This window comes from Pleurodeles waltl, chromosome 1_1, assembly GCF_031143425.1.
Source record: "Pleurodeles waltl isolate 20211129_DDA chromosome 1_1, aPleWal1.hap1.20221129, whole genome shotgun sequence".
In the NCBI taxonomy this organism is placed as follows: Eukaryota; Metazoa; Chordata; class Amphibia; order Caudata; family Salamandridae; genus Pleurodeles; species Pleurodeles waltl.
The window spans coordinates 449,493,557-449,518,117 of record NC_090436.1 but is presented as its reverse complement, the minus strand read 5'-3'; positions in this window follow the sequence as shown (position 1 = coordinate 449,518,117).

Sequence of the window (24,561 nt, the reverse complement as noted above, 5' to 3'; positions counted from 1 at the left end):
GCCACAAATTTCCTTCCACCCAGCGTTCCCTCAAGTCTCCCGATAAAAATGATACCTCACTTGTGTGGGTAGTCCTAGCGCCCGCAACAGGAAATGTCCCAAAACACAAAGTGGGTACATCCCATTTTTTGACAGAAAACAGAGCTGTTTTTTGCAAAGTGCCTACCTGTAGATTTTGGCCTCTTGCTCAGCCGGCACCTAGGGAAACCTACCAAACCTGTGCATTTTTGAAAACTAGAGACCTAGGGGAATCCAAGATGGGGTGACTTGTGGGGCTCTGACCAGGTTCTGTTACCCAGAATCCTTTGCAAACCACAAAATTTGGATAAAAAAACAAATTTTCCTCATATTTCGGTGACAGAAAGTTCTGGAATCTGAGAGGAGCCACAAATTTCCTTCCTCCCAGCGTTCCCCCAAGTCTCCCGATAATAATGGTACCTCACTTGTGTGGGTAGGCCTAGTTCCCGCAACAGGATATGCCCCAAAACACAACGTGGGCACATCACAGAAAACAGAGCTGTTTTTTTGCAAAGTGCCTACCTGTAGATTTTGGCCTCTTGCTCAGCCGGCACCTAGGGAAACCTACCAAACCTGTGCATTTTTGAAAACTAGAGACCTAGGGGAATCCAAGATGGGGTGACTTGTGGGGCTCTGACCAGGTTCTGTTACCCAGAATCCTTTGCAAACCTCAAAATTTGGCTAAAAAAAATAAATATTTTCCTCACATTTAGGTGACAGAAAGTTCTGGAATCTGAGAGGAGCCACAAATTTCCTTCCACCCAGCGTTCCCCCAAGTCTCCCGATAAAAATGGTACCTCACTTGTGTGGGTAGGCCTAGCTCCCGCGACAGGATATGCCCCAAAACACAACGTGGACACATCACAGAAAACAGAGCTGTTTTTTGCAAAGTGCCTACCTGTAGATTTTAGCCTCTTGCTCAGCCGGCACCTAGGGAAACCTACCAAACCTGTGCATTTTTTTAAACTAGAGACCTAGTGGAATCCAAGATGGGGTGACTTGTGGGGCTCTGACCAGGTTCTGTTACCCAGAATCCTTTGCAAACCTCAAAATGTGGCTAAAAAAACACATTTTCCTCATATTTCGGTGACAGAAAGTTCTGGAATCTGAGAGGAGCCACAAATTTCCTTCCAGCGTTCCCCCAAGTCTCCTGATAAAAATGATACCTCACTTGTGTGGGTAGGCCTAGCTCCCGCGACAGGATATGCCCCAAAACACAACGTGGACACATCACAGAAAACAGAGCTGTTTTTTGCAAAGTGCCTACCTGTAGATTTTAGCCTCTTGCTCAGCCGGCACCTAGGGAAACCTACCAAACCTGTGCATTTTTGAAAACTAGAGACCTAGGGGAATCCAAGATGGGGTGACTTGTGGGGCTCTGACCAGGTTCTGTTACTCAGAATCCTTTGCAAACTTCAAAATTTGGCTAAAAAAACACATTTTCCTCATATTTCGGTGACAGAAAGTTCTGGAATCTGAGAGGAGCCACAAATTTTCTTCCACCCAGCGTTCCCCCAAGTCTCCCGATAAAAATGATACCTCACTTGTGTGGGTAGTCCTAGCGCCCGCAACAGGAAATGTCCCAAAACACAAAGTGGGCATATCCCATTTTTTGACAGAAAACAGAGCTGTTTTTTGCAAAGTGCCTACCTGTAGATTTTGGCCTCTTGCTCAGCCGGCACCTAGGGAAACCTACCAAACCTGTGCATTTTTGAAAACTAGAGACCTAGGGGAATCCAAGATGGGGTGACTTGTGGGGCTCTGACCAGGTTCTGTTACCCAGAATCCTTTGCAAACCTCAAAATTTGGCTAAAAAAACACATTTTCCTCATATTTCGGTGACAGAAAGTTCTGGAATCTGAGAGGAGCCACAAATTTTCTTCCACCCAGCGTTCCCCAAGTCTCCCGATAAAAATGATACCTCACTTGTGTGGGTAGTCCTAGCGCCCGCGACAGGAAATGTCCCAAAACACAAAGTGGGCACATCCCATTTTTTGACAGAAAACAGAGCTGTTTTTTGCAAAGTGCCTACCTGTAGATTTTGGCCTCTTGCTCAGCCGGCACCTAGGGAAACCTACCAAACCTGTGCATTTTTGAAAACTAGAGACCTAGGGGAATCCAAGATGGGGTGACTTGTGGGGCTCTGACCAGGTTCTGTTACCCAGAATCCTTTGCAAACCTCAAAATTTGGCTAAAAAAACACATTTTCCTCATATTTCGGTGACAGAAAGTTCTGGAATCTGAGAGGAGCCACAAATTTCCTTCCTCCCAGCGTTCCCCCAAGTCTCCCGATAAAAATGGTACCTCACTTGTGTGGGTAGGCCTAGCGCCCGCACCAGGATATGCCCCAAAACACAACGTGGACACATCACAGAAAACAGAGCTGTTTTTTTGCAAAGTGCCTACCTGTAGATTTTGGCCTCTTGCTCAGCCGGCACCTAGGGAAACCTACCAAACCTGTGCATTTTTGAAAACTAGAGACCTAGGGGAATCCAAGATGGGGTGACTTGTGGGGCTCTGACCAGGTTCTGTTACCCAGAATCCTTTGCAAACCTCAAAATTTGGCTAAAAAAAATAAATATTTTCCTCACATTTCGGTGACAGAAAGTTCTGGAATCTGAGAGAAGCCACAAATTTCCTTCCACCCAGCGTTCCCCCAAGTCTCCCGATAAACATGGTACCTCACTTGTGTGGGTAGGCCTAGCTCCCGCGACAGGATATGCCCCAAAACACAACGTGGACACATCACAGAAAACAGAGCTGTTTTTTGCAAAGTGCCTACCTGAAGATATAACCTCTTGCTCAGCCGGCACCTAGGGAAACCTACCAAACCAGTGCATTTTTTAAAACTAGAGACCTAGTGGAATCCAAGATGGGGTGACTTGTGGGGCTCTGACCAGCTTCTGTTACCCAGAATCCTTTGCAAACCTCAAAATGTGGCTAAAAAAAACACATTTTCCTCATATTTCGGTGACAGAAAGTTCTGGAATCTGAGAGGAGCCACAAATTTCCTTCCAGCGTTCCCCCAAGTCTCCTGATAAAAATGATACCTCACTTGTGTGGGTAGGCCTAGCTCCCGCGACAGGATATGCCCCAAAACACAACGTGGACACATCACAGAAAACAGAGCTGTTTTTTGCAAAGTGCCTACCTGTAGATTTTAGCCTCTTGCTCAGCCGGCACCTAGGGAAACCTACCAAACCTGTGCATTTTTGAAAACTAGAGATCTAGTGGAATCCAAGATAGGGTGACTTGTGGGGCTCTGACCAGGTTCTGTTACCCAGAATCCTTTGCAAACCTCAAAATGTGGCTAAAAAAACACATTTTCCTCATATTTCGGTGACAGAAAGTTCTGGAATCTGAGAGGAGCCTCAAATTTCCTTCCAGCGTTCCCCCAAGTCTCCTGATAAAAATGATACCTCACTTGTGTGGGTAGGCCTAGCTCCCGCGACAGGATATGCCCCAAAACACAACGTGGACACATCACAGAAAACAGAGCTGTTTTTTGCAAAGTGCATACCTGTAGATTTTAGCCTTTTGCTCAGCCGGCACCTAGGGAAACCTACCAAACATGTGCATTTTTTTAAACTAGAGACCTAGTGGAATCCAAGATGGGGTGACTTGTGGGGCTCTGACCAGGTTCTGTTACCCAGAATCCTTTGCAAACCTCAAAATTTGGCTAAAAAAAATAAATATTTTCCTCACATTTCGGTGACAGAAAGTTCTGGAATCTGAGAGGAGCCACAAATTTCCTTCCACCCAGCATTCCCCCAAGTCTCCCGATAAAAATGGTACCTCACTTGTGTGGGTAGGCCTAGCTCCCGCGACAGGATATGCCCCAAAACACAACGTGGACACATCACAGAAAACAGAGCTGTTTTTTGCAAAGTGCCTACCTGTAGATTTTAGCCTCTTGCTCAGCCGGCACCTAGGGAAACCTACCAAACCTGTGCATTTTTTTAAACTAGAGACCTAGTGGAATCCAAGATGGGGTGACTTGTGGGGCTCTGACCAGCTTCTGTTACCCAGAATCCTTTGCAAACCTCAAAATGTGGCTAAAAAAACACATTTTCCTCTTATTTCGGTGACAGAAAGTTCTGGAATCTGAGAGGAGCCACAAATTTCCTTCCAGTGTTCCCCCAAGTCTCCTGATAAAAATGATACCTCACTTGTGTGGGTAGGCCTAGCTCCCGCGACAGGATATGCCCCAAAACACAACGTGGACACATCACAGAAAACAGAGCTGTTTTTTGCAAAGTGCCTACCTGTAGGTTTTAGCCTCTTGCTCAGCCAGCACCTAGGGAAACCTACCAAACCTGTGCATTTTTGAAAACTAGAGACCTAGGGGAATCCAAGATGGGGTGACTTGTGGGGCTCTTGCCAGGTTCTGTTACTCAGAATCCTTTGCAAACTTCAAAATTTGGCTAAAAAAACACATTTTCCTCATATTTCGGTGACAGAAAGTTCTGGAATCTGAGAGGAGCCACAAATTTCCTTCCACCCAGCGTTCCCCCAAGTCTCCCGATAAAAATGATACCTCACTTGTGTGGGTAGTCCTAGCGCCCGCAACAGGAAATGTCCCAAAACACAAAGTGGGCACATCCCATGTTTTGACAGAAAACAGAGCTGTTTTTTGCAAAGTGCCTACCTGTAGATTTTGGCCTCTTGCTCAGCCGGCACCTAGGGAAACCTACCAAACCTGTGCATTTTTGAAAACTAGAGACCTAGGGGAATCCAAGATGGGGTGACTTGTGGGGCTCTGACCAGGTTCTGTTACCCAGAATCCTTTGCAAACCTCAAAATTTGGCTAAAAAAACACATTTTCCTCAAATTTTGGTGACAGAAAGTTCTGGAATCTGAGAGGAGCCACAAATTTTCTTCCACCCAGCGTTCCCCAAGTCTCCCGATAAAAATGATACCTCACTTGTGTGGGTAGTCCTAGCGCCCGTGACAGGAAATGTCCCAAAACACAAAGTGGGCACATCCCATTTTTTGACAGAAAACAGAGCTGTTTTTTGCAAAGTGCCTACCTGTAGATTTTGGCCTCTTGCTCAGCCGGCACCTGGGGAAACCTACCAAACCTGTGCATTTTTGAAAACTAGAGACCTAGGGGAATCCAAGATGATGTGACTTGTGGGGCTCTGACCAGGTTCTATTACCCAGAATCCTTTGCAAACCTCAAAATTTGGCTAAACAAACACATTTTCCTCATATTTCGGTGACAGAAAGTTCTGGAATCTGAGAGGAGCCACAAATTTCCTTCCTCCCAGCGTTCCCCCAAGTCTCCCGATAAAAATGGTACCTCACTTGTGTGGGTAGGCCTAGCGCCCGCAACAGGATATGCCCCAAAACACAACGTGGGCACATCACAGAAAACAGAGCTGTTTTTTTGCAAAGTGCCTACCTGTAGATTTTGGCCTCTTGCTCAGCCGGCACCTAGGGAAACCTACCAAACCTGTGCATTTTTGAAAACTAGAGACCTAGGGGAATCCAAGATGGGGTGACTTGTGGGGCTCTGACAAGGTTCTGTTACCCAGAATCCTTTGCAAACCACAAAATTTGGCTAAAAAAACAAATTTTCCTCATATTTCGGTGACAGAAAGTTCTGGAATCTGAGAGGAGCCACAAATTTTCATCCACCCAGCGTTCCCCAAGTCTCCCGATAAAAATGATACCTCCCTTGTGTGGGTAGTCCTAGCGCCCGTGACAGGAAATGTCCCAAAACACAAAGTGGGCACATCCCATTTTTTGACAGAAAACAGAGCTGTTTTTTGCAAAGTGCCTACCTGTAGATTTTAGCCTCTTGCTCAGCCGGCACCTAGGGAAACCTACCAAACCTGTGCATTTTTTTAAACTAGAGACCTAGTGGAATCCAAGATGGGGTGACTTGTGGGGCTCTGACCAGGTTCTGTTACCCAGAATCCTTTGCAAACCTCAAAATGTGGCTAAAAAAACACATTTTCCTCATATTTTGGTGACAGAAAGTTCTGGAATTTGAGAGGAGCCACAAATTTCCTTCCAGTGTTCCCCCAAGTCTCCTGATAAAAATGATACCTCACTTGTGTGGGTAGGCCTAGCTCCCGCGACAGGATATGCCCCAAAACACAACGTGGACACATCACAGAAAACAGAGCTGTTTTTAGCAAAGTGCCTACCTGTAGATTTTAGCCTCTTGCTCAGCCGGCACCTAGGGAAACCTACCAAACCTGTGCATTTTTGAAAACTAGAGACCTAGGGGAATCCAAGATGGGGTGACTTGTGGGGCTCTGACCAGGTTCTGTTACTCAGAATCCTTTGCAAACTTCAAAATTTGGCTAAAAAAACACATTTTCCTCATATTTCGGTGACAGAAAGTTCTGGAATCTGAGAGGAGCCACAAATTTCCTTCCACCCAGCGTTCCCCCAAGTCTCCCGATAAAAATGATACCTCACTTGTGTGGGTAGTCCTAGCGCCCGCAACAGGAAATGTCCCAAAACACAAAGTGGGCATATCCCATTTTTTGACAGAAAACAGAGCTGTTTTTTGCAAAGTGCCTACCTGTAGATTTTGGCCTCTTGCTCAGCCGGCACCTAGGGAAACCTACCAAACCTGTGCATTTTTGAAAACTAGAGACCTAGGGCAATCCAAGATGGGGTGACTTGTGGGGCTCTGACCAGGTTCTGTTACCCAGAATCCTTTGCAAACCTCAAAATTTGGCTAAAAAAACACATTTTCCTCATATTTCGGTGACAGAAAGTTCTGGAATCTGAGAGGAGCCACAAATTTTCATCCACCCAGCGTTCCCCAAGTCTCCCGATAAAAATGATACCTCACTTGTGTGGGTAGTCCTAGCGCCCGTGACAGGAAATGTCCCAAAACACAAAGTGGGCACATCCCATTTTTTGACAGAAAACAGAGCTGTTTTTTGCAAAGTGCCTACCTGTAGATTTTGGCCTCTTGCTCAGCCGGCACCTAGGGAAACCTACCAAACCTGTGCATTTTTGAAAACTAGAGGCCTAGGGGAATCCAAGATGGGGTGACTTGTGGGGCTCTGACCAGGTTCTGTTACTCAGAATCCTTTGCAAACTTCAAAATTTGGCTAAAAAAACACATTTTCCTCATATTTCGGTGACAGAAAGTTCTGGAATCTGAGAGGAGACACAAATTTCCTTCCTCCCAGCGTTCCCCCAAGTCTCCCGATAAAAATGGTACCTCACTTGTGTGGGTAGGCCTAGCGCCCGCAACAGGATATGCCCCAAAACACAACGTGGGCACATCACAGAAAACAGAGCTGTTTTTTTGCAAAGTGCCTACCTGTAGATTTTAGCCTCTTGCTCAGCCGGCACCTAGGGAAACCAACCAAACCTGTGCATTTTTTGAAAACTAGAGACCTAGGGGAATCCAAGATGGGGTGACTTGTGGGGCTCTGACCAGGTTCTGTTACCCAGAATCCTTTGCAAACCTCAAAATTTGGCTAAAAAAACACATTTTCCTCATATTTCGGTGACAGAAAGTTCTGGAATCTGAGAGGAGCCACAAATTTTCTTCCAACCCAAGTCTCCCGATAAAAATGATACCTCACTTGTGTGGGTAGTCCTAGCGCCCGCGACAGGAAATGTCCCAAAACACAAAGTGGGCACATCCCATTTTTTGACAGAAAACAGAGCTGTTTTTTGCAAAGTGCCTACCTGTAGATTTTGGCCTCTTGCTCAGCCGGCACCAAGGGAAACCTACCAAACCTGTGCATTTTTGAAAACTAGAGACCTAGGGGAATCCAAGATGGGGTGACTTGTGGGGCTCTGACCAGGTTCTGTTACCCAGAATCCTTTGCAAACCTCAAAATTTGGCTAAAAAAAATAAATATTTTCCTCACATTTCGGTGACAGAAAGTTCTGGAATCTGAGAGGAGCCACAAATTTCCTTCCACCCAGCGTTCCCCCAAGTCTCCCGATAAAAATGGTACCTCACTTGTGTGGGTAGGCCTAGCTCCCGCGACAGGATATGCCCCAAAACACAACGTGGACACATCACAGAAAACAGAGCTGTTTTTTGCAAAGTGCCTACCTGTAGATTTTAGCCTCTTGCTCAGCCGGCACCTAGGGAAACCTACCAAACCTGTGCATTTTTTTAAACTAGAGACCTAGTGGAATCCAAGATGGGGTGACTTGTGGGGCTCTGACCAGGTTCTGTTACCCAGAATCCTTTGCAAACCTCAAAATGTGGCTAAAAAAACAAATTTTCCTCATATTTCGGTGACAGAAAGTTCTGGAATCTGAGAGGAGCCACAAATTTCCTTCCAGCGTTCCCCCAAGTCTCCTGATAAAAATGATACCTCACTTGTGTGGGTAGGCCTAGCTCCCGCGACAGGATATGCCCCAAAACACAACGTGGACACATCACAGAAAACAGAGCTGTTTTTTGCAAAGTGCCTACCTGTAGATTTTAGCCTCTTGCTCAGCCGGCACCTAGGGAAACCTACCAAACCTGTGCATTTTTTAAAACTAGAGACCTAGGGGAATCCAAGATGGGGTGACTTGTGGGGCTCTGACCAGGTTCTGTTACCCAGAATCCTTTGCAAACCTCAAAATTTGGCTAAAAAAAATAAATATTTTCCTCACATTTCGGTGACAGAAAGTTCTGGAATCTGAGAGGAGCCACAAATTTCCTTCCACCCAGCGTTCCCCCAAGTCTCCTGATAAAAATGGTACCTCACTTGTGTGGGTAGGCCTAGCTCCCGCGACAGGATATGCCCCAAAACACAACGTGGACACATCACAGAAAACAGAGCTGTTTTTTGCAAAGTGCCTACCTGTAGATTTTAGCCTCTTGCTCAGCCGGCACCTAGGGAAACCTACCAAACCTGTGCATTTTTATAAACTAGAGACCTAGTGGAATCCAAGATGGGGTGACTTGTGGGGCTCTGACCAGGTTCTGTTACCCAGAATCCTTTGCAAACCTCAAAATGTGGCTAAAAAAACACATTTTCCTCATATTTCGGTGACAGAAAGTTCTGGAATCTGAGAGGAGCCACAAATTTCCTTCCAGCGTTCCCCCAAGTCTCCTGATAAAAATGATACCTCACTTGTGTGGGTAGGCCTAGCTCCCGCGACAGGATATGCCCCAAAACACAACGTGGACACATCACAGAAAACAGAGCTGTTTTTTGCAAAGTGCCTACCTGTAGATTTTAGCCTCTTGCTCAGCCGGCACCTAGGGAAACCTACCAAACCTGTGCATTTTTGAAAACTAGAGACCTAGGGGAATCCAAGATGGGGTGACTTGTGGGGCTCTGACCAGGTTCTGTTACTCAGAATCCTTTGCAAACTTCAAAATTTGGCTAAAAAAACACATTTTCCTCATATTTCGGTGACAGAAAGTTCTGGAATCTGAGAGGAGCCACAAATTTTCTTCCACCCAGCGTTCCCCCAAGTCTCCCGATAAAAATGATACCTCACTTGTGTGGGTAGTCCTAGCGCCCGCAACAGGAAATGTCCCAAAACACAAAGTGGGCACATCCCATTTTTTGACAGAAAACAGAGCTGTTTTTTGCAAAGTGCCTACCTGTAGATTTTGGCCTCTTGCTCAGCCGGCACCTAGGGAAACCTACCAAACCTGTGCATTTTTGAAAACTAGAGACCTAGGGGAATCCAAGATGGGGTGACTTGTGGGGCTCTGACCAGGTTCTGTTACCCAGAATCCTTTGCAAACCTCAAAATTTGGCTAAAAAAACACATTTTCCTCATATTTCGGTGACAGAAAGTTCTGGAATCTGAGAGGAGCCACAAATTTTCTTCCACCCAGCGTTCCCCAAGTCTCCCGATAAAAATGATACCTCACTTGTGTGGGTAGTCCTAGCGCCCGCGACAGGAAATGTCCCAAAACACAAAGTGGGCACATCCCATTTTTTGACAGAAAACAGAGCTGTTTTTTGCAAAGTGCCTACCTGTAGATTTTGGCCTCTTGCTCAGCCGGCACCTAGGGAAACCTACCAAACCTGTGCATTTTTGAAAACTAGAGACCTAGGGGAATCCAAGATGGGGTGACTTGTGGGGCTCTGACCAGGTTCTGTTACCCAGAATCCTTTGCAAACCTCAAAATTTGGCTAAAAAAACACATTTTCCTCATATTTCGGTGACAGAAAGTTCTGGAATCTGAGAGGAGCCACAAATTTCCTTCCTCCCAGCGTTCCCCCAAGTCTCCCGATAAAAATGGTACCTCACTTGTGTGGGTAGGCCTAGCGCCCGCACCAGGATATGCCCCAAAACACAACGTGGACACATCACAGAAAACAGAGCTGTTTTTTTGCAAAGTGCCTACCTGTAGATTTTGGCCTCTTGCTCAGCCGGCACCTAGGGAAACCTACCAAACCTGTGCATTTTTGAAAACTAGAGACCTAGGGGAATCCAAGATGGGGTGACTTGTGGGGCTCTGACCAGGTTCTGTTACCCAGAATCCTTTGCAAACCTCAAAATTTGGCTAAAAAAAATAAATATTTTCCTCACATTTCGGTGACAGAAAGTTCTGGAATCTGAGAGAAGCCACAAATTTCCTTCCACCCAGCGTTCCCCCAAGTCTCCCGATAAACATGGTACCTCACTTGTGTGGGTAGGCCTAGCTCCCGCGACAGTATATGCCCCAAAACACAACGTGGACACATCACAGAAAACAGAGCTGTTTTTTGCAAAGTGCCTACCTGAAGATATAACCTCTTGCTCAGCCGGCACCTAGGGAAACCTACCAAACCTGTGCATTTTTTAAAACTAGAGACCTAGTGGAATCCAAGATGGGGTGACTTGTGGGGCTCTGACCAGCTTCTGTTACCCAGAATCCTTTGCAAACCTCAAAATGTGGCTAAAAAAAACACATTTTCCTCATATTTCGGTGACAGAAAGTTCTGGAATCTGAGAGGAGCCACAAATTTCCTTCCAGCGTTCCCCCAAGTCTCCTGATAAAAATGATACCTCACTTGTGTGGGTAGGCCTAGCTCCCGCGACAGGATATGCCCCAAAACACAACGTGGACACATCACAGAAAACAGAGCTGTTTTTTGCAAAGTGCCTACCTGTAGATTTTAGCCTCTTGCTCAGCCGGCACCTAGGGAAACCTACCTAACCTGTGCATTTTTGAAAACTAGAGATCTAGTGGAATCCAAGATAGGGTGACTTGTGGGGCTCTGACCAGGTTCTGTTACCCAGAATCCTTTGCAAACCTCAAAATGTGGCTAAAAAAACACATTTTCCTCATATTTCGGTGACAGAAAGTTCTGGAATCTGAGAGGAGCCACAAATTTCCTTCCAGCGTTCCCCCAAGTCTCCTGATAAAAATGATACCTCACTTGTGTGGGTAGGCCTAGCTCCCGCGACAGGATATGCCCCAAAACACAACGTGGACACATCACAGAAAACAGAGCTGTTTTTTGCAAAGTGCCTACCTGTAGATTTTAGCCTTTTGCTCAGCCGGCACCTAGGGAAACCTACCAAACATGTGCATTTTTTTAAACTAGAGACCTAGTGGAATCCAAGATGGGGTGACTTGTGGGGCTCTGACCAGGTTCTGTTACCCAGAATCCTTTGCAAACCTCAAAATTTGGCTAAAAAAAATAAATATTTTCCTCACATTTCGGTGACAGAAAGTTCTGGAATCTGAGAGGAGCCACAAATTTCCTTCCACCCAGCGTTCCCCCAAGTCTCCCGATAAAAATGGTACCTCACTTGTGTGGGTAGGCCTAGCTCCCGCGACAGGATATGCCCCAAAACACAACGTGGACACATCACAGAAAACAGAGCTGTTTTTTGCAAAGTGCCTACCTGTAGATTTTAGCCTCTTGCTCAGCCGGCACCTAGGGAAACCTACCAAACCTGTGCATTTTTTTAAACTAGAGACCTAGTGGAATCCAAGATGGGGTGACTTGTGGGGCTCTGACCAGCTTCTGTTACCCAGAATCCTTTGCAAACCTCAAAATGTGGCTAAAAAAACACATTTTCCTCTTATTTCGGTGACAGAAAGTTCTGGAATCTGAGAGGAGCCACAAATTTCCTTCCAGTGTTCCCCCAAGTCTCCTGATAAAAATGATACCTCACTTGTGTGGGTAGGCCTAGCTCCCGCGACAGGATATGCCCCAAAACACAACGTGGACACATCACAGAAAACAGAGCTGTTTTTTGCAAAGTGCCTACCTGTAGATTTTAGCCTCTTGCTCAGCCAGCACCTAGGGAAACCTACCAAACCTGTGCATTTTTGAAAACTAGAGACCTAGGGGAATCCAAGATGGGGTGACTTGTGGGGCTCTTGCCAGGTTCTGTTACTCAGAATCCTTTGCAAACTTCAAAATTTGGCTAAAAAAACACATTTTCCTCATATTTCGGTGACAGAAAGTTCTGGAATCTGAGAGGAGCCACAAATTTCCTTCCACCCAGCGTTCCCCCAAGTCTCCCGATAAAAATGATACCTCACTTGTGTGGGTAGTCCTAGCGCCCGCAACAGGAAATGTCCCAAAACACAAAGTGGGCACATCCCATGTTTTGACAGAAAACAGAGCTGTTTTTTGCAAAGTGCCTACCTGTAGATTTTAGCCTCTTGCTCAGCCGGCACCTGGGGAAACCTACCAAACCTGTGCATTTTTGAAAACTAGAGACCTAGGGGAATCCAAGATGATGTGACTTGTGGGGCTCTGACCAGGTTCTATTACCCAGAATCCTTTGCAAACCTCAAAATTTGGCTAAACAAACACATTTTCCTCATATTTCGGTGACAGAAAGTTCTGGAATCTGAGAGGAGCCACAAATTTCCTTCCTCCCAGCGTTCCCCCAAGTCTCCCGATAAAAATGGTACCTCACTTGTGTGGGTAGGCCTAGCGCCCGCAACAGGATATGCCCCAAAACACAACGTGGGCACATCACAGAAAACAGAGCTGTTTTTTTGCAAAGTGCCTACCTGTAGATTTTGGCCTCTTGCTCAGCCGGCACCTAGGGAAACCTACCAAACCTGTGCATTTTTGAAAACTAGAGACCTAGGGGAATCCAAGATGGGGTGACTTGTGGGGCTCTGACAAGGTTCTGTTACCCAGAATCCTTTGCAAACCACAAAATTTGGCTAAAAAAAACAAATTTTCCTCATATTTCGGTGACAGAAAGTTCTGGAATCTGAGAGGAGCCACAAATTTTCATCCACCCAGCGTTCCCCAAGTCTCCCGATAAAAATGATACCTCCCTTGTGTGGGTAGTCCTAGCGCCCGTGACAGGAAATGTCCCAAAACACAAAGTGGGCACATCCCATTTTTTGACAGAAAACAGAGCTGTTTTTTGCAAAGTGCCTACCTGTAGATTTTAGCCTCTTGCTCAGCCGGCACCTAGGGAAACCTACCAAACCTGTGCATTTTTTTAAACTAGAGACCTAGTGGAATCCAAGATGGGGTGACTTGTGGGGCTCTGACCAGGTTCTGTTACCCAGAATCCTTTGCAAACCTCAAAATGTGGCTAAAAAAACACATTTTCCTCATATTTTGGTGACAGAAAGTTCTGGAATCTGAGAGGAGCCACAAATTTCCTTCCAGTGTTCCCCCAAGTCTCCTGATAAAAATGATACCTCACTTGTGTGGGTAGGCCTAGCTCCCGCGACAGGATATGCCCCAAAACACAACGTGGACACATCACAGAAAACAGAGCTGTTTTTAGCAAAGTGCCTACCTGTAGATTTTAGCCTCTTGCTCAGCCGGCACCTAGGGAAACCTACCAAACCTGTGCATTTTTGAAAACTAGAGACCTAGGGGAATCCAAGATGGGGTGACTTGTGGGGCTCTGACCAGGTTCTGTTACTCAGAATCCTTTGCAAACTTCAAAATTTGGCTAAAAAAACAAATTTTCCTCATATTTCGGTGACAGAAAGTTCTGGAATCTGAGAGGAGCCACAAATTTCCTTCCACCCAGCGTTCCCCCAAGTCTCCCGATAAAAATGATACCTCACTTGTGTGGGTAGTCCTAGCGCCCGCAACAGGAAATGTCCCAAAACACAAAGTGGGCATATCCCATTTTTTGACAGAAAACAGAGCTGTTTTTTGCAAAGTGCCTACCTGTAGATTTTGGCCTCTTGCTCAGCCGGCACCTAGGGAAACCTACCAAACCTGTGCATTTTTGAAAACTAGAGACCTAGGGCAATCCAAGATGGGGTGACTTGTGGGGCTCTGACCAGGTTCTGTTACCCAGAATCCTTTGCAAACCTCAAAATTTGGCTAAAAAAACACATTTTCCTCATATTTCGGTGACAGAAAGTTCTGGAATCTGAGAGGAGCCACAAATTTTCATCCACCCAGCGTTCCCCAAGTCTCCCGATAAAAATGATACCTCACTTGTGTGGGTAGTCCTAGCGCCCGTGACAGGAAATGTCCCAAAACACAAAGTGGGCACATCCCATTTTTTGACAGAAAACAGAGCTGTTTTTTGCAAAGTGCCTACCTGTAGATTTTGGCCTCTTGCTCAGCCGGCACCTAGGGAAACCTACCAAACCTGTGCATTTTTGAAAACTAGAGGCCTAGGGGAATCCAAGATGGGGTGACTTGTGGGGCTCTGACCAGGTTCTGTTACTCAGAATCCTTTGCAAACTTCAAAATTTGGCTAAAAAAACACATTTTCCTCATATTTCGGTGACAGAAAGTTCTGGAATCTGAGAGGAGACACAAATTTCCTTCCTCCCAGCGTTCCCCCAAGTCTCCCGATAAAAATGGTACCTCACTTGTGTGGGTAGGCCTAGCGCCCGCAACAGGATATGCCCCAAAACACAACGTGGGCACATCACAGAAAACAGAGCTGTTTTTTTGCAAAGTGCCTACCTGTAGATTTTAGCCTCTTGCTCAGCCGGCACCTAGGGAAACCAACCAAACCTGTGCATTTTTTGAAAACTAGAGACCTAGGGGAATCCAAGATGGGGTGACTTGTGGGGCTCTGACCAGGTTCTGTTACCCAGAATCCTTTGCAAACCTCAAAATTTGGCTAAAAAAACACATTTTCCTCATATTTCGGTGACAGAAAGTTCTGGAATCTGAGAGGAGCCACAAATTTTCTTCCAACCCAAGTCTCCCGATAAAAATGATACCTCACTTGTGTGGGTAGTCCTAGCGCCCGCGACAGGAAATGTCCCAAAACACAAAGTGGGCACATCCCATTTTTTGACAGAAAACAGAGCTGTTTTTTGCAAAGTGCCTACCTGTAGATTTTGGCCTCTTGCTCAGCCGGCACCAAGGGAAACCTACCAAACCTGTGCATTTTTGAAAACTAGAGACCTAGGGGAATCCAAGATGGGGTGACTTGTGGGGCTCTGACCAGGTTCTGTTACCCAGAATCCTTTGCAAACCTCAAAATTTGGCTAAAAAAAATAAATATTTTCCTCACATTTCGGTGACAGAAAGTTCTGGAATCTGAGAGGAGCCACAAATTTCCTTCCACCCAGCGTTCCCCCAAGTCTCCCGATAAAAATGGTACCTCACTTGTGTGGGTAGGCCTAGCTCCCGCGACAGGATATGCCCCAAAACACAACGTGGACACATCACAGAAAACAGAGCTGTTTTTTGCAAAGTGCCTACCTGTAGATTTTAGCCTCTTGCTCAGCCGGCACCTAGGGAAACCTACCAAACCTGTGCATTTTTTTAAACTAGAGACCTAGTGGAATCCAAGATGGGGTGACTTGTGGGGCTCTGACCAGGTTCTGTTACCCAGAATCCTTTGCAAACCTCAAAATGTGGCTAAAAAAACAAATTTTCCTCATATTTCGGTGACAGAAAGTTCTGGAATCTGAGAGGAGCCACAAATTTCCTTCCAGCGTTCCCCCAAGTCTCCTGATAAAAATGATACCTCACTTGTGTGGGTAGGCCTAGCTCCCGCGACAGGATATGCCCCAAAACACAACGTGGACACATCACAGAAAACAGAGCTGTTTTTTGCAAAGTGCCTACCTGTAGATTTTAGCCTCTTGCTCAGCCGGCACCTAGGGAAACCTACCAAACCTGTGCATTTTTTAAAACTAGAGACCTAGGGGAATCCAAGATGGGGTGACTTGTGGGGCTCTGACCAGGTTCTGTTACCCAGAATCCTTTGCAAACCTCAAAATTTGGCTAAAAAAAATAAATATTTTCCTCACATTTCGGTGACAGAAAGTTCTGGAATCTGAGAGGAGCCACAAATTTCCTTCCACCCAGCGTTCCCCCAAGTCTCCTGATAAAAATGGTACCTCACTTGTGTGGGTAGGCCTAGCTCCCGCGACAGGATATGCCCCAAAACACAACGTGGACACATCACAGAAAACAGAGCTGTTTTTTGCAAAGTGCCTACCTGTAGATTTTAGCCTCTTGCTCAGCCGGCACCTAGGGAAACCTACCAAACCTGTGCATTTTTATAAACTAGAGACCTAGTGGAATCCAAGATGGGGTGACTTGTGGGGCTCTGACCAGGTTCTGTTACCCAGAATCCTTTGCAAACCTCAAAATGTGGCTAAAAAAACACATTTTCCTCATATTTCGGTGACAGAAAGTTCTGGAATCTGAGAGGAGCCACAAATTTCCTTCCAGCGTTCCCCCAAGTCTCCTGATAAAAATGATACCTCACTTGTGTGGGTAGGCCTAGCTCCCGCGACAGGATATGCCCCAAAACACAACGTGGACACATCACAGAAAACAGAGCTGTTTTTTGCAAAGTGCCTACCTGTAGATTTTAGCCTCTTGCTCAGCCGGCACCTAGGGAAACCTACCAAACCTGTGCATTTTTGAAAACTAGAGACCTAGGGGAATCCAAGATGGGGTGACTTGTGGGGCTCTGACCAGGTTCTGTTACTCAGAATCCTTTGCAAACTTCAAAATTTGGCTAAAAAAACACATTTTCCTCATATTTCGGTGACAGAAAGTTCTGGAATCTGAGAGGAGCCACAAATTTTCTTCCACCCAGCGTTCCCCCAAGTCTCCCGATAAAAATGATACCTCACTTGTGTGGGTAGTCCTAGCGCCCGCAACAGGAAATGTCCCAAAACACAAAGTGGGCACATCCCATTTTTTGACAGAAAACAGAGCTGTTTTTTGCAAAGTGCCTACCTGTAGATTTTGGCCTCTTGCTCAGCCGGCACCTAGGGAAACCTACCAAACCTGTGCATTTTTGAAAACTAGAGACCTAGGGGAATCCAAGATGGGGTGACTTGTGGGGCTCTGACCAGGTTCTGTTACCCAGAATCCTTTGCAAACCTCAAAATTTGGCTAAAAAAACACATTTTCCTCATATTTCGGTGACAGAAAGTTCTGGAATCTGAGAGGAGCCACAAATTTTCTTCCACCCAGCGTTCCCCAAGTCTCCCGATAAAAATGATACCTCACTTGTGTGGGTAGTCCTAGCGCCCGCGACAGGAAATGTCCCAAAACACAAAGTGGGCACATCCCATTTTTTGACAGAAAACAGAGCTGTTTTTTGCAAAGTGCCTACCTGTAGATTTTGGCCTCTTGCTCAGCCGGCACCTAGGGAAACCTACCAAACCTGTGCATTTTTGAAAACTAGAGACCTAGGGGAATCCAAGATGGGGTGACTTGTGGGGCTCTGACCAGGTTCTGTTACCCAGAATCCTTTGCAAACCTCAAAATTTGGCTAAAAAAACACATTTTCCTCATATTTCGGTGACAGAAAGTTCTGGAATCTGAGAGGAGCCACAAATTTCCTTCCTCCCAGCGTTCCCCCAAGTCTCCCGATAAAAATGGTACCTCACTTGTGTGGGTAGGCCTAGCGCCCGCACCAGGATATGCCCCAAAACACAACGTGGACACATCACAGAAAACAGAGCTGTTTTTTTGCAAAGTGCCTACCTGTAGATTTTGGCCTCTTGCTCAGCCGGCACCTAGGGAAACCTACCAAACCTGTGCATTTTTGAAAACTAGAGACCTAGGGGAATCCAAGATGGGGTGACTTGTGGGGCTCTGACCAGGTTCTGTTACCCAGAATCCTTTGCAAACCTCAAAATTTGGCTAAAAAAAATAAATATTTTCCTCACATTTCGGTGACAGAAAGTTCTGGAATCTGAGAGAAGCCACAAATTTCCTTCCACCCAGCGTTCCCCCAAGTCTCCCGATAAACATGGTACCTCACTTGTGTGGGTAGGCCTAGCTCCCGCGACAGGATATGCCCCAAAACACAACGTGGACACATCACAGAAAACAGAGCTGTTTTTTGCAAAGTGCCTACCTGAAGATATAACCTCTTGCTCAGCCGGCACCTAGGGAAACCTACCAAACCTGTGCATTTTTTAAAACTAGAGACCTAGTGGAATCCAAGATGGGGTGACTTGTGGGGCTCTGACCAGCTTCTGTTACCCAGAATCCTTTGCAAACCTCAAAATGTGGCTAAAAAAAACACATTTTCCTCATATTTCGGTGACAGAAAGTTCTGGAATCTGAGAGGAGCCACAAATTTCCTTCCAGCGTTCCCCCAAGTCTCCTGATAAAAATGATACCTCACTTGTGTGGGTAGGCCTAGCTCCCGCGACAGGATATGCCCCAAAACACAACGTGGACACATCACAGAAAACAGAGCTGTTTTTTGCAAAGTGCCTACCTGTAGATTTTAGCCTCTTGCTCAGCCGGCACCTAGGGAAACCTACCTAACCTGTGCATTTTTGAAAACTAGAGATCTAGTGGAATCCAAGATAGGGTGACTTGTGGGGCTCTGACCAGGTTCTGTTACCCAGAATCCTTTGCAAACCTCAAAATGTGGCTAAAAAAACACATTTTCCTCATATTTCGGTGACAGAAAGTTCTGGAATCTGAGAGGAGCCACAAATTTCCTTCCAGCGTTCCCCCAAGTCTCCTGATAAAAATGATACCTCACTTGTGTGGGTAGGCCTAGCTCCCGCGACAGGATATGCCCCAAAACACAACGTGGACACATCACAGAAAACAGAGCTGTTTTTTGCAAAGTGCCTACCTGTAGATTTTAGCCTTTTGCTCAGCCGGCACCTAGGGAAACCTACCAAACATGTGCATTTTTTTAAACTAGAGACCTAGTGGAATCCAAGATGGGGTGACTTGTGGGGCTCTGACCAGGTTCTGTTACCCAGAATCCTTTGCAAACCTCAAAATTTGGCTAAAAAAAATAAATATTTTCCTCACATTTCGGTGACAGAAAGTTCTGGAATCTGAGAGGAGCCACAAATTTCCTTCCACCCAGCGTTCCCCCAAGTCTCCCGATAAAAATGGTACCTCACTTGTGTGGGTAGGCCTAGCTCCCGCGACAGGATATGCCCCAAAACACAACGTGGACACATCACAGAAAACAGAGCTGTTTTTTGCAAAGTGCCTACCTGTAGATTTTAGCCTCTTGCTCAGCCGGCACCTAGGGAAACCTACCAAACCTGTGCATTTTTTTAAACTAGAGACCTAGTGGAATCCAAGATGGGGTGACTTGTGGGGCTCTGACCAGCTTCTGTTACCCAGAATCCTTTGCAAACCTCAAAATGTGGCTAAAAAAACACATTTTCCTCTTATTTCGGTGACAGAAAGTTCTGGAATCTGAGAGGAGCCACAAATTTCCTTCCAGTGTTCCCCCAAGTCTCCTGATAAAAATGATACCTCACTTGTGTGGGTAGGCCTAGCTCCCGCGACAGGATATGCCCCAAAACACAACGTGGACACATCACAGAAAACAGAGCTGTTTTTTGCAAAGTGCCTACCTGTAGATTTTAGCCTCTTGCTCAGCCAGCACCTAGGGAAACCTACCAAACCTGTGCATTTTTGAAAACTAGAGACCTAGGGGAATCCAAGATGGGGTGACTTGTGGGGCTCTTGCCAGGTTCTGTTACTCAGAATCCTTTGCAAACTTCAAAATTTGGCTAAAAAAACACATTTTCCTCATATTTCGGTGACAGAAAGTTCTGGAATCTGAGAGGAGCCACAAATTTCCTTCCACCCAGCGTTCCCCCAAGTCTCCCGATAAAAATGATACCTCACTTGTGTGGGTAGTCCTAGCGCCCGCAACAGGAAATGTCCCAAAACACAAAGTGGGCACATCCCATGTTTTGACAGAAAACAGAGCTGTTTTTTGCAAAGTGCCTACCTGTAGATTTTGGCCTCTTGCTCAGCCGGCACCTAGGGAAACCTACCAAACCTGTGCATTTTTGAAAACTAGAGACCTAGGGGAATCCAAGATGGGGTGACTTGTGGGGCTCTGACCAGGTTCTGTTACCCAGAATCCTTTGCAAACCTCAAAATTTGGCTAAAAAAACACATTTTCCTCAAATTTTGGTGACAGAAAGTTCTGGAATCTGAGAGGAGCCACAAATTTTCTTCCACCCAGCGTTCCCCAAGTCTCCCGATAAAAATGATACCTCACTTGTGTGGGTAGTCCTAGCGCCCGCGACAGGAAATGTCCCAAAACACAAGTGGGCACATCCCATTTTTTGACAGAAAACAGAGCTGTTTTTTGCAAAGTGCCTACCTGTAGATTTTGGCCTCTTGCTCAGCCGGCACCTAGGGAAACCTACCAAACCTGTGCATTTTTGAAAACTAGAGACCTAGGGGAATCCAAGATGGGGTGACTTGTGGGGCTCTGACCAGGTTCTGTTACCCAGAATCCTTTGCAAACCTCAAAATGTGGCTAAAAAAACACATTTTCCTCATATTTCGGTGACAGAAAGTTCTGGAATCTGAGAGGAGCCACAAATTTCCTTCCACCCAGCGTTCCACCAAGTCTCCCGATAAAAATGGTACCTCACTTGTGTGGGTAGGCCTAGCGCCCGCACCAGGATATGCCCCAAAACACAACGTGGACACATCACAGAAAACAGAGCTGTTTTTTTGCAAAGTGCCTACCTGTAGATTTTGGCCTCTTGCTCAGCCGGCACCTAGGGAAACCTACCAAACCTGTGCATTTTTGAAAACTAGAGACCTAGGGGAATCCAAGATGGGGTGACTTGTGGGGCTCTGACCAGGTTCTGTTACCCAGAATCCTTTGCAAACCTCAAAATTTGGCTAAAAAAAATAAATATTTTCCTCACATTTCGGTGACAGAAAGTTCTGGAATCTGAGAGAAGCCACAAATTTCCTTCCACCCAGCGTTCCCCCAAGTCTCCCGATAAACATGGTACCTCACTTGTGTGGGTAGGCCTAGCTCCCGCGACAGGATATGCCCCAAAACACAACGTGGACACATCACAGAAAACAGAGCTGTTTTTTGCAAAGTGCCTACCTGAAGATATAACCTCTTGCTCAGCCGGCACCTAGGGAAACCTACCAAACCTGTGCATTTTTTAAAACTAGAGACCTAGTGGAATCCAAGATGGGGTGACTTGTGGGGCTCTGACCAGCTTCTGTTACCCAGAATCCTTTGCAAACCTCAAAATGTGGCTAAAAAAAACACATTTTCCTCATATTTCGGTGACAGAAAGTTCTGGAATCTGAGAGGAGCCACAAATTTCCTTCCAGCGTTCCCCCAAGTCTCCTGATAAAAATGATACCTCACTTGTGTGGGTAGGCCTAGCTCCCGCGACAGGATATGCCCCAAAACACAACGTGGACACATCACAGAAAACAGAGCTGTTTTTTGCAAAGTGCCTACCTGTAGATTTTAGCCTCTTGCTCAGCCGGCACCTAGGGAAACCTACCTAACCTGTGCATTTTTGAAAACTAGAGATCTAGTGGAATCCAAGATAGGGTGACTTGTGGGGCTCTGACCAGGTTCTGTTACCCAGAATCCTTTGCAAACCTCAAAATGTGGCTAAAAAAACACATTTTCCTCATATTTCGGTGACAGAAAGTTCTGGAATCTGAGAGGAGCCACAAATTTCCTTCCAGCGTTCCCCCAAGTCTCCTGATAAAAATGATACCTCACTTGTGTGGGTAGGCCTAGCTCCCGCGACAGGATATGCCCCAAAACACAACGTGGACACATCACAGAAAACAGAGCTGTTTTTTGCAAAGTGCCTACCTGTAGATTTTAGCCTTTTGCTCAGCCGGCACCTAGGGAAACCTACCAAACATGTGCATTTTTTTAAACTAGAGACCTAGTGGAATCCAAGATGGGGTGACTTGTGGGGCTCTGACCAGGTTCTGTTACCCAGAATCCTTTGCAAACCTCAAAATTTGGCTAAAAAAAATAAATATTTTCCTCACATTTCGGTGACAGAAAGTTCTGGAATCTGAGAGGAGCCACAAATTTCCTTCCACCCAGCGTTCCCCCAAGTCTCCCGATAAAAATGGTACCTCACTTGTGTGGGTAGGCCTAGCTCCCGCGACAGGATATGCCCCAAAACACAACGTGGACACATCACAGAAAACAGAGCTGTTTTTTGCAAAGTGCCTACCTGTAGATTTTAGCCTCTTGCTCAGCCGGCACCTAGGGAAACCTACCAAACCTGTGCATTTTTTTAAACTAGAGACCTAGTGGAATCCAAGATGGGGTGACTTGTGGGGCTCTGACCAGCTTCTGTTACCCAGAATCCTTTGCAAACCTCAAAATGTGGCTAAAAAAACACATTTTCATCTTATTTCGGTGACAGAAAGTTCTGGAATCTGAGAGGAGCCACAAATTTCCTTCCAGTGTTCCCCCAAGTCTCCTGATAAAAATGATACCTCACTTGTGTGGGTAGGCCTAGCTCCCGCGACAGGATATGCCCCAAAACACAACGTGGACACATCACAGAAAACAGAGCTGTTTTTTGCAAAGTGCCTACCTGTAGATTTTAGCCTCTTGCTCAGCCAGCACCTAGGGAAACCTACCAAACCTGTGCATTTTTGAAAACTAGAGACCTAGGGGAATCCAAGATGGGGTGACTTGTGGGGCTCTTGCCAGGTTCTGTTACTCAGAATCCTTTGCAAACTTCAAAATTTGGCTAAAAAAACACATTTTCCTCATATTTCGGTGACAGAAAGTTCTGGAATCTGAGAGGAGCCACAAATTTCCTTCCACCCAGCGTTCCCCCAAGTCTCCCGATAAAAATGATACCTCACTTGTGTGGGTAGTCCTAGCGCCCGCAACAGGAAATGTCCCAAAACACAAAGTGGGCACATCCCATGTTTTGACAGAAAACAGAGCTGTTTTTTGCAAAGTGCCTACCTGTAGATTTTGGCCTCTTGCTCAGCCGGCACCTAGGGAAACCTACCAAACCTGTGCATTTTTGAAAACTAGAGACCTAGGGGAATCCAAGATGGGGTGACTTGTGGGGCTCTGACCAGGTTCTGTTACCCAGAATCCTTTGCAAACCTCAAAATTTGGCTAAAAAAACACATTTTCCTCAAATTTTGGTGACAGAAAGTTCTGGAATCTGAGAGGAGCCACAAATTTTCTTCCACCCAGCGTTCCCCAAGTCTCCCGATAAAAATGATACCTCACTTGTGTGGGTAGTCCTAGCGCCCGCGACAGGAAATGTCCCAAAACACAAGTGGGCACATCCCATTTTTTGACAGAAAACAGAGCTGTTTTTTGCAAAGTGCCTACCTGTAGATTTTGGCCTCTTGCTCAGCCGGCACCTAGGGAAACCTACCAAACCTGTGCATTTTTTAAAACTAGAGACCTAGGGGAATCCAAGATGGGGTGACTTGTGGGGCTCTGACCAGGTTCTGTTACCCAGAATCCTTTGCAAACCTCAAAATTTGGCTAAAAAAACACATTTTCCTCATATTTCGGTGACAGAAAGTTCTGGAATCTGAGAGGAGCCACAAATTTCCTACCTCCCAGCGTTCCCCCAAGTCTCCCGATAAAAATGGTACCTCACTTGTGTGGGTAGGCCTAGCGCCCGCAACAGGATATGCCCCAAAACACAACGTGGACACATCACAGAAAACAGAGCTGTTTTTTTGCAAAGTGCCTACCTGTAGATTTTGCCTCTTGCTCAGCCGGCACCTAGGGAAACCTACCAAACCTGTGCATTTTTGAAAACTAGAGACCTAGGGGAATCCAAGATGGGGTGACTTGTGGGGCTCTGACCAGGTTCTGTTACCCAGAATCCTTTGCAAACCTCAAAATTTGGCTAAATAAAATAAATATTTTCCTCACATTTCGGTGACAGAAAGTTCTGGAATCTGAGAGGAGCCACACATTTCCTTCCACCCAGCGTTCCCCCAAGTCTCCCGATAAAAATGGTACCTCACTTGTGTGGGTAGGCCTAGCTCCCGCGACAGGATATGCCCCAAAACACAACGTGGACACATCACAGAAAACAGAGCTGTTTTTTGCAAAGTGCCTACCTGTAGATTTTAGCCTCTTGCTCAGCCGGCACCTAGGGAAACCTACCAAACCTGTGCATTTTTTAAAACTAGAGACCTAGTGGAATCCAAGATGGGGTGACTTGTGGAGCTCTGACCAGGTTCTGTTACCCAGAATCCTTTGCAAACCTCAAAATGTGGCTAAAAAAACACATTTTCCTCATATTTCGGTGACAGAAAGTTCTGGAATCTGAGAGGAGCCACAAATTTCCTTCCAGCGTTCCCCCAAGTCTCCCGATAAAAATGATACCTCACTTGTGTGGGTAGTCCTAGTGCCCTCGACAGGAAATGTCCCAAAACACAAAGTGGGCACATCCCATTTTTTTACAGAAAACAGAGCTGTTTTTTG